The 10,119-nt window shown below is 36.4% G+C and overlaps 1 pseudogene; it reads right to left on the reverse strand.

Moving 5' to 3' along the window:
- Window positions 1-6,490: 6,490 nt before the first annotated feature.
- Window positions 6,491-9,822, reverse strand: LOC130716210 (cytochrome P450 CYP82D47-like; annotated as a pseudogene).
- Window positions 9,823-10,119: the final 297 nt, after the last annotated feature.

Below are 10,119 nucleotides of genomic sequence, written 5' to 3' on the forward strand. Positions count from 1 at the left end.
TGGAGTGTTATTCTAACAAAACTTGAGAGGGGTGAGTGTATTTTACTCAAAGTAAAAACAAAACCAACAGAAAAACTATGGCAGTAATATAATGTATCCTAAGTATGAGACTTTGCTACATTATTTATGCACAAGATCATAAACACTTGTGCAATCTGTCTCAAACTGAAACTTCATAAAATAAATATCACTGGATAAGGAAACCACCCACAGAAAGCAAACACCTTTGTAAAAACAGGAGATCTAAAATGTGGCAGTATAACAGTAGCATGTTATCCCTTGATTATGCTCATGGGATTTCCAAGTGGCTCAGTTAGAGTTGAGGTAGGAAAGTAGTTCATGGTATGTGAGAATGGCAAGAGGCTTCTAGTACTTGAAAATCATGAATTGAATCACAACTTCATATAGACAAATTTCAAGTAGGCAAACCTCCCTACTAAACAAAACAAAACAAAAGTAATCCTGTGTCCCGTCATGTTTCATGCACTCTTGTATACAATTGAAAGTATACAAATTATATACTTGGTTTATAAATGTCATATGAAAGTAGATGTCTTGTATGTCTTGTATACAAATTTATCCACAATTCACATATTTTATACCAAATACTTTAACTTATCCACACACAATCTCTTACTTAAGTGCTAATTGCCAAGGAACTCACTAATCATGAACAAAATTTCCATGTTCATTAGTTTACAGACATATCACAAAAAGGTACAACGATTTCTAATGGAACATTATTGGCCTAAGTTCCGTTCTTATATTTGGAAAACATTTATTATCTGTTGATTTTGAATTTGTTCCAGCTCAAATAGGAATATAAAATGCAGCAGCAAACTAAAATCAAAACAATTTAATATTGGTTTGATTACCATCATGTTAGGTGGCAGTCACCATTGTATTGGGATAAGAAAAATGTCTAAGGGGTTCTGTCTCTTGCCTAATTCATGTTCTAACTTTTTGCTCATTCCCTCTAAATGTTCAAAGCTCCTAGCCTAATGCATAATCCTGCTCCTGCATAACATGGGTTTCTTACTCCAGTAACTACTGCTGAAAACTTTATTAAATGCATATGGTTCCCTCAATTTGGAGGTCCTAAAAAAGAAGAATGAAACATTGTAAGCAACCTTTAGAAATCAACAATCAATAATCAGTAACAATAATAAACAATCTTCTGATTCAAGCAACCTCAACATCAAGGAGAACCATCTGGATACCAAATGGATTCATTGGTTCTCCAACAGTACAAAGCTCCCACACCTCAAGAACCCTGACTTTCACTCTCCACAGATCTTTTCCAGGTATAAGGCTCTTGATCGAATTAAAACCACCATTCATATCAGAGGTTGGAATGAGGATTGTGTGAACTGTGGTGGAGTGAATTGTGGTGCAGCAAGGGTTGTGTGAGCATTTATAGGCAAATGGATATGAGTAAAAATTCAAAGGAGAAGAAGTTGTGTACAACATTTGACCTGTAACCCTAGAACAACAGACCAGATTAAAAGATGACTTCCAAGTTGAAGATCTGAATTATGAAGTGGCAGATTTCAGTTAAAAAATAAAACAAAACCTTGGAAAAGTAACAAATGAAGGACACGTGGCGAAACGCCATTGGAGGTCTTTTAGGAATAGTGAAAAGCAAACTGAAGAATAAGAAGTAGTAGATAGATTGAATCAAATGGGACACATTTATTCTTCAAGTACTTTAATTGCAGATGATGATATTCTTGATTGAATTCTTGTTTAATTGTTGATGCAAAATGTTTCATGCTGCTGTCCCTCGTCCTCTTCATGTTGCTGCAACTATGGTTCTTGTAGCTTACTCCTCACTGGTGTCCCCTTCTACTAGCAAGTCAAATGTGGCAACCTCAAGAGTTTAATTATTTGGGTTGGTCTGCTCTACTTCTCCAGCCATGATGAATGGCTGAATGACTAGTACAAAACCAGTAGCCCAATTCACTGTGGAAGCCAATAACAACAGATTTAAAAAGCAACTTGGCAGGGAATTCATCACTAGAAGATTGGGTCACAAACAAGAGGAAGAGGAAAAGATAATATTCCTGATGTTGTAGCTAGCATTTTATGGAAATCATATTTGTTATGAATTAGATGTATGTAGGAGGAAAAAAAAAACGTTAGCTTATTCATGTAAAATTATAGCTTATTCTTGTAAGTTAGCTTCTATTACATTGTGGCCTCTGTCGCAAGTTATATTCAGTGAATAAAGCCTCTGCAAACTTCATATATAATCTTTTGCCCCTTTCTTTTTCTTTGCCCGCTTGTATATCTAATGAAAAAAGATCGTGCACCTTTCTATTTGATGGAATCCATACCTTTTTTCTTGTAATTAACACATGACATTATCTATGAAGGAAACTGGGATCCACTGTACAAGCAAGTTAACAAATGAATATACATTGGATTTACAATAGTGTAAAACCAAGTCCAATAACAAAGGAAGTCCTTCTAATGCAGAAACCACCTCTGCAGATTTGCATATGTAGAATATATATATGAAATTGCAGAAACATATATCCTCAATACACATAATGCAGAAATATCTATCAAAATGAGAAGTAAAGCTTGGATAGCTAATAGAATGTAAAACATAGGCCAAGATTACAGGGTCAAGAATATATAAAACATAGGCCAAGATTAATTCCAACTGAAGTTAGAAGAGCAGCAAAAATCATTACTGAAATCTGGTTCAAAACCAGTAGATCGACTTTGCACGCCCGATAACACAACTGCAGTCCTGAAATCACATGAGATGGAACTCTCCAGAGTTGAATTTGAATAAGCTATACGCCATTAATATATACGTGATCAGGGACAAATTTTATATAAAAAATATTTGAAATTAACCTGTCTGATGTAAAACTAGATGCTAAATAATGTTCCAGTTTAGCAATAAGGATTGCAGTAGTAGGTTGATGACTATGGTTTCTACTTGGTGTAAAGAGCAGATCTTTTTGAAGAGGTTTCCCATATGGATATGTTCATTGGTTGAGTTACTTGAGTAGTGCATGAAACCAATATTTTATTCATTCTTATCCAATGAAAATCATAGGCTCACAAAACTTTGTTCAAGAGACTTCACACTTATCACAAATTGGAAATACTAATAATAAAAGTAGCCAATAATGAAACTTCAAAAAGTAATAAAAGCTAATTACAAAAGGCTTAATCCAATTTTTGGTCCCTAACCTTTGTCATAAATATGGTTTTAGTCCCTCGCCGGAGCAAAAGTGGGGATTGGTCCCCAATTTTTTGCAAAATATTTGGCTTTGGTCCTTCCGGCCGGTTGGGTCAACGCCGGAGCTCCGGGAAGGCCATGTGGCATTGCCACGTCATTTAATGAACTTAGTTGGAATTTTTATTCAAAAAATTTTAAGAATTCCAAATTAATCACCATTATTCAATCTTCATCTTCATCATTCTCAACTTCATCTTTTCTTTCTTTTTAGAAACCCATAAACCCAATGTGAAACTTGCCATAATTAAATTAAATTGATCTTCATCATCATCATTTCATCATCGACTAAGATTTAAAACAGGAAGAACAATAGATGTTGTAATAAATTAGATGCTTCATCATCATACAAGAAAAACATAGATCCTCATGACTTCAACCCATCAAAGCAACTGAACCCAAAAACAGAAATCCTCAACTTCAACGCATAACATCTCTCCCTAGCAATCAAAGCAATTGAACCAAAAAACCATTGAATGAAGAAGCCAGGAAACCCAGAAAACCCAGAAACCAAACCCAAAACTCTGGACCTCCTTCAATCCACGCTCTGTTAGATCTGGGATCGATCGAGGTCGGTGATTTTTGTCAGAGTGGGATCAGATCTAGGTTCTTCTTGATCTGGATTTCCAGAGCGTCGCCGAGGTGATGCGATTGCTCCTTGACCTCGTGGTTGAGGGTTTGATGGGAGTTGCTGGTGAATAAGGGATTCAATGAATATTGAAAAATGGGTTTCCATGAGAGGGAGATAGGCAACGAGATCTGCAACCTTGGCGAATTGGAAGCTCAATGCGAATCCCGCCCGTGTCCGCCGTGATGCCGGCGAGGGTTCTGGCCGGAGGTCGAGGTCGCCGTCGTGTGCTAGGAAGGTCGCCGGGGAGGGTTTCTTGACATTTTAACAACTCTGTCAAAACCGTGCTTTTTCATTTGTATATTTATTATAGTTTTTGAAAAAAACTTATGGTTTGATAGATGGGAATTCTTGTTCAAATTTTGGGAGCTTGATTGATTCTGGTGTTGATTGTAGTAGTATCTATGTTGATTCTGGAAGCTTTTAATAGAAATTTCTGGGTTTGAGCAAGGAGAATGAGAAAATGGATTTGGGAACGGTGGATCTGGAATAGTTTGATGAAGGAGATGAATTTGTTTTATTTTTTTTAAAATTTAAATGAAAAAGAAAAAGAAATCCAGTGGACTCATTAAATGACGTGGCAATGCCACATGGGCTTCCCGGAGCTCCGGCGTTGATCCAACTGGCCGGAAGGACCAAAGCCAACTATTTTGCAAAAAACTGGGGACCAATCCCCACCTTTGCTCCGGCGAGGGACTAAAGCCATATTTATGACAAAGGTTAGGGACCAAAAACTGGATTAAGCCATTACAAAAGGCTTCAATCAAAATCACACCAAAGCCTTAAAAACTGTCTAACTAAAAAGTACATATTATTGACTTCAATTTTGGATAATCAAACTTCATACATTTTCCATTAGCAATGTCAACATTGTGCTAAAAGTTTGACAACATTACCTACACGAAAGGAAGCACTAACTTAAACATCTATTGATATCAGAAAAGTATTAAAACTGAAGAAAGCTAAAAGACTAGGAAGTAAGCTAAAATCGCATAATTCATAAGAATTTATGAATAAAAGACTGATTCAAAAATTGATGAAGAATATCATGATATGTTTTTTAATAAGCAAAATGGATTAATTGGGAGCACAAGGGGTGCCCCAACCCAATAAAATGTGTTATGAGTCAATAAGACATGCTCAAAACTCATAACCGAACATAAAGAAATAACAGATAAGGAAAGAAGAGGCAAGGATAAAAGACATTCAGAGAAAAGTTTGGAGAATATACAACTCCAAAACTTTTCTTTTACAATACATTACTATATCAACTCAGCTCCCAGCAGATCCCAATCATAATCCCACCCGCCAGATCACGTCCATATTGAAATCACATTCAGATGCTAAAGTGATTCACATGGATTGAATAAATTCGACCTTCACCTTCATGTCACAGATAGCATTGATCCTGTCAACTAGATTCCTTTCAAGCAAATAATTGGATTGGAAAACCATTCATATATAGATGGGTTAAAACTTTGCAATTTTGCTGATAGCCATTTCCACGGTTCCCAGTTCAAGCACTTCTTCTAATTCTGCAACAGTGCCTCCAAATACAACTTGATTTCTACATAGCCAAATAGACCATGTAGCTGCCAACCATATTGATGCAGCCCCACTGCTTTGATTCCGCGATTTCCAGAACAGAAAATGTTGTAAGAAATGGCTTCTTGCATCGGATGGAAGGTACACATTGCCTACATCTACATGAATTAGAAAAAGTTTCTTACCAAAAATCAAGATGAGGACTTCGAAGGGAAATTGCGACTATCATGAATTGCATATTGTTTACAAGCCCTACAGAATTTTGTTCTCTTTTGTTGTTGTTTCATTGCTTTGTCTTTTCCCCCTTTAATCCGTTTTCCACACCCTTTAGTATTTGAAGGTTCTGGAGGATGGATATCAACAATCTTAGGTACATTAGAGCTAATATAGGACTCTAGTTCTTGTAACTTTCTTGCTCCAGCATCACCTTCCATCCCTCTAATGTGTTCATCGTATCATTGAGCTGGTGTAGGTAAATCTGCTTTGTCATCACTAATGTCCATGGAAATATATCTAAAAAAGAAAAACTCAATAGATTAGTCAACATATAACAAAATAAAAATAAACAGCCAGCATTAACTTAATTTAATTTACACTTGCTACTAGGTTGGATTTTGGAACAATTTCAGCGAAAGTTAACAAATATTAAGGTAAATTTTGTGGTATTAAAAAATTAGTTTGGTATGATACCTGCATTAAGTGACTTAATAGATTATTTTCATGTCAAATAGGATTTTAGTCGTCAAGACTTATTGGTATAGAAAGGGTGGAGATCATGATCGGCAAACGATGAAAATGATGGTGACCGACGCCTTTGCTTAGAAACAAAATGGTTGAGAAATGTTTAAAAATTACTTTGCAAATAATATAATAATATTAACATTTAAAGTTTAGAGCATGTTTGTTTATTGGTACAGATCACTTAAATTATGTGTGATTTAATCAAAACATGTATGTTAATTGGTACACATCATTTTAATTACAACACCTTAATCTGACTTGGTACCACAACAAACACCTTTTAAATAACCAACAAATATTCATTAATTTTAATGAACCAGTCAACAATTTCATAGACCATTCTCGACCAAGAGTGAAGTGAAAAACATGATGTTATAGGCAAGAATTTGCAAAGAATTGAATTATCATGTGACTTACCGGACGATTGCAGCAAGAGCTTAATAAATAATGTGTGTGGTGCTGAACAATTGCGGCGGCGTTGCTGAATGATTTTCCAAAATGAAGGAGGATTAGGATTAAGTTCCAAAAGGTGCGAAGGAATAGGGGAACGTGAGAACACGTGCATGTTTCAAGGATTCAAAACGTAACGGCGCAGCTCAAACAGAACAACGTGATGAAGAAGGAGAAGTGGCGAACAGGGATTAGGATAAAATTCCAGACAGTGCGAAGGAACATGGGAACATGAGGGGCGAGAACGCGCAAATGGTTTCAGAACGTAGCAGCGGAAGAGCTTGAGTTCTGAGGCTGTGAAGAATGAGGGAAGAATTCCAAAGACGACATTAGGAAAACAATGAGGCATGTGAGTGAGTTAAGTAAGGTTTTATTCTGATCCATTTATTTATATAGATATAAATATAGTTTAGATATATCATGTGAAACATCTTCAATATAGTCTCACATTTCTCACATAAGATGGATTCTATCATGTGAAACATCTTCGATATATAGATATATATAGATATAAATATAGTTTAGAACACATTTTTTATTTAAAAATTGTATCTCCATAGGGGTTGTGGAGAACAACATGTTGAGTAGCATCGATGTTTATTTATATGTACATTCGATGCAACATTAACCACCTAGAGTATTTAATTTTGATTGTAAACTTGGTTGGATTGACGTGGTGTAAGAATGACTTGGAGTGGAGAAGCTTTAACGTTGGTTAACCCGGTTTTTTCAACCATATCCACAGGTCCTCCATCAATAGTTACTATTTCAAATCCATGCAATAGAGTAGCAAGTGTCATTTGCATTAGCTGAAGAGCGAAAGAGATTCCAGGACATATTCTTCTACCTGCACCAAATGGGATGAACTCAAAATGTTTTCCCTTATGATCAATGTCCTTATGGGTTGTGAGGAATCTCTCCGGGCGAAACTCCAATGGATCAGAATACAGTGAAGGATCTTGTTGAAGTTTTGAAATATTAGTCAAGAGATGCGTGTGAGCAGGAACATGGTATCCACCCACGATACAATCTTCCATGGACTCATGAGGCACACTTAATGGTCCTGCTGGGTATAGGCGTAATGTTTCCTTAATGATGGCTTGTAGATACTCCAACTTCTCGAAGTCTGATTCCACTACCACATTTTCCCTACTAATTTGTGTGTCTAACTCATGTGTAGCCTTATTTAGGACTTCACGGTTGTTGAGAAGTAAGGAGAGAGCCCAAGTTAATGTCCCTGTCATAGTGTCTGTGCCAGCTAAAATTAATTGCTGCAAAATACAATAAATATCATTTTAGTTGATTTATGGAGATTTATCTTATTTTTTAAGTATATTTTTTTACATCGTAAAGATAAATTGTACCCAACCGGGATTGATCCCTAGACCTCTCCCACCCAACCCACATATCACGTAACTCTTATCACTTGAGCTATCATTTGGGGCGTTTTTGAAGTATTTTAAATAGAATAAAATTGCAAAAGTCTTAATTATGACAATTAAAAATCAAGGGACTAAATTTGCGAAAATAATATTTATGAGTACTAAAACTACAAATCAATATAGTAAAAGGACTAAAATCCAATTAAATGTCAGCTTTTTTAGTAATTAAATAAGTTAAAATTAATTTTTTTTCTGCATTAAATTAATTTAGTTAAAAAAAAACATAAAACTCCAACCTATTATTATTTTGTTTGTAAGATACAATTTTAATTTTAATTTTATTCTTACTTGTTCAATTCAGAATAACCTAATTTTTTCCACAATCTCCAAAATAATACAAAAAACTTTGTTTTGGGTACATTAGAATATTGACGAACATCCTGCACCAGTTATTTGTGGCAGTCAGAAACTGCCATAAGTTACAGATTTCATATAAACTCTTCAATTTATGGTGGTTAAAACTGCTAAAAATTGTTGATGTATGGTGTTCGCGACCACTCTAGTGTACACAAATAATATTTATAAAAGAAAAGTAAAGTGAAATATGAGACTATACATACCAGACATGTAGATTTTACTATGGTATCAGCATCATGACCGTACTGTAGGCACTCATCATCAACGGTGGAAAGAAGCAAGTCCATGAAGTCATGTTCACCCTTTTTCAATTCGCTTGAATCACTATTTCTGTTGCGTTTGTGTTGCTCAAGCCAAACCTGAGCGTAGTCATCCAATTCTTTGGCTAACTTCTTCATTTTCCTCTCAAGTCCATCCAAATCCAACCATCTCAAAAACGGCACCGCATCAGAAACAGTGAACTGCCCAAAGAGATGGAAGAAATCTCTAATTGCTTTCCTAATCTTTTCGTTCTCTTCCTCATCTTCTTCACAACCAGTCCCAGATAACCGTTTTCCTAACACTGTTCTAAACATAAACGTTTAGTGCTATGTTTGCAAACCATTTCTCCAATTCAGTGACCGGTTTTTTATCACCACTCTCCTTCATCATTATCCAATAATCATAGCTTTTTTTCATTGCTGCCTTCACCTCCGAGTGCATCACTTGCTTGAGCATTTCTATGCGTTTTGTGGATAGGACCTCGAGTGTGGCTAATGGCTATCTTGCGCACGTAGCGCCAATAGGGGCCGTAGGGGCTGGTACCAAACAATGAGAAGTTGAAGCCCAAAATTTCATTGGCTAAAGAGTTGGGACGGGAAGCAAACACTTTGTCGTTTACGGTTAAACACTCTTTTGCCATTTTCCAGTTGCTAACCACCAAAGTTCGATGAACACCTAAACGAAAGGTGAATATGGGTCCGTATTTGTCGGCCATGTTACCCAAGATGACATGTGCTGCGTGAGATCCACCTAAGAGGTGGAGGTGGCCGATCAAAGGCCATGCACCCTCAGCTTCTGGTGGCGGTGGTGCCTTTGTGGTTATGTCAGCATGGCTTCTCTTCAGTATCCAAAAAAGAAGGCAAAAGAGAAAGAACAGCGTGGCATAGATTGTGTATATCTCCATTGACTGTGAGAGGAGAGTATTGAAACCCATGGCGTTGGAAAATATTTGGTATGACCTGAGCTTTGGATATGTACTTAGTGCCTTACTTATATAATAGTATGGTTTATCTAAAAAAGATTTAGCACCAAGCTGTGAGATAATCCTCGGATTTAGTTAAGTAGTGGTAATCGGTGTAGCAAACAAAGTAGAAGTTGATAATATTAATTTTCTTATTGGTGCAAATTTGTTGTATATTGTGGGAAAAGCTAGCACCGCCTAAGGCCGGCACACAGCTCCATTTCCCATTTAATAAGGCCGGCACATTGCGACGTATTGATGATGGCAAAGATATCCCGTTCAAGAGCCCCCCCCCCCCCCCCCCCCCCCCCCACAATTGTGTCGTATTGGAAACATTTTTCATATCACGACATGATAATGATTCAGCTTGGTTGTATTTGCTTTGACATTAATTAACCATGTAGGCAGTAGGCTTACATATTTTGGAGGACTTTTGGTTTACATTCCTATAAGTTTTTTTGGTATACATTTTTAAATG

This window comes from Lotus japonicus, chromosome 4 (assembly GCF_012489685.1).
Source record: "Lotus japonicus ecotype B-129 chromosome 4, LjGifu_v1.2".
In the NCBI taxonomy this organism is placed as follows: domain Eukaryota; kingdom Viridiplantae; phylum Streptophyta; class Magnoliopsida; order Fabales; family Fabaceae; genus Lotus; species Lotus japonicus.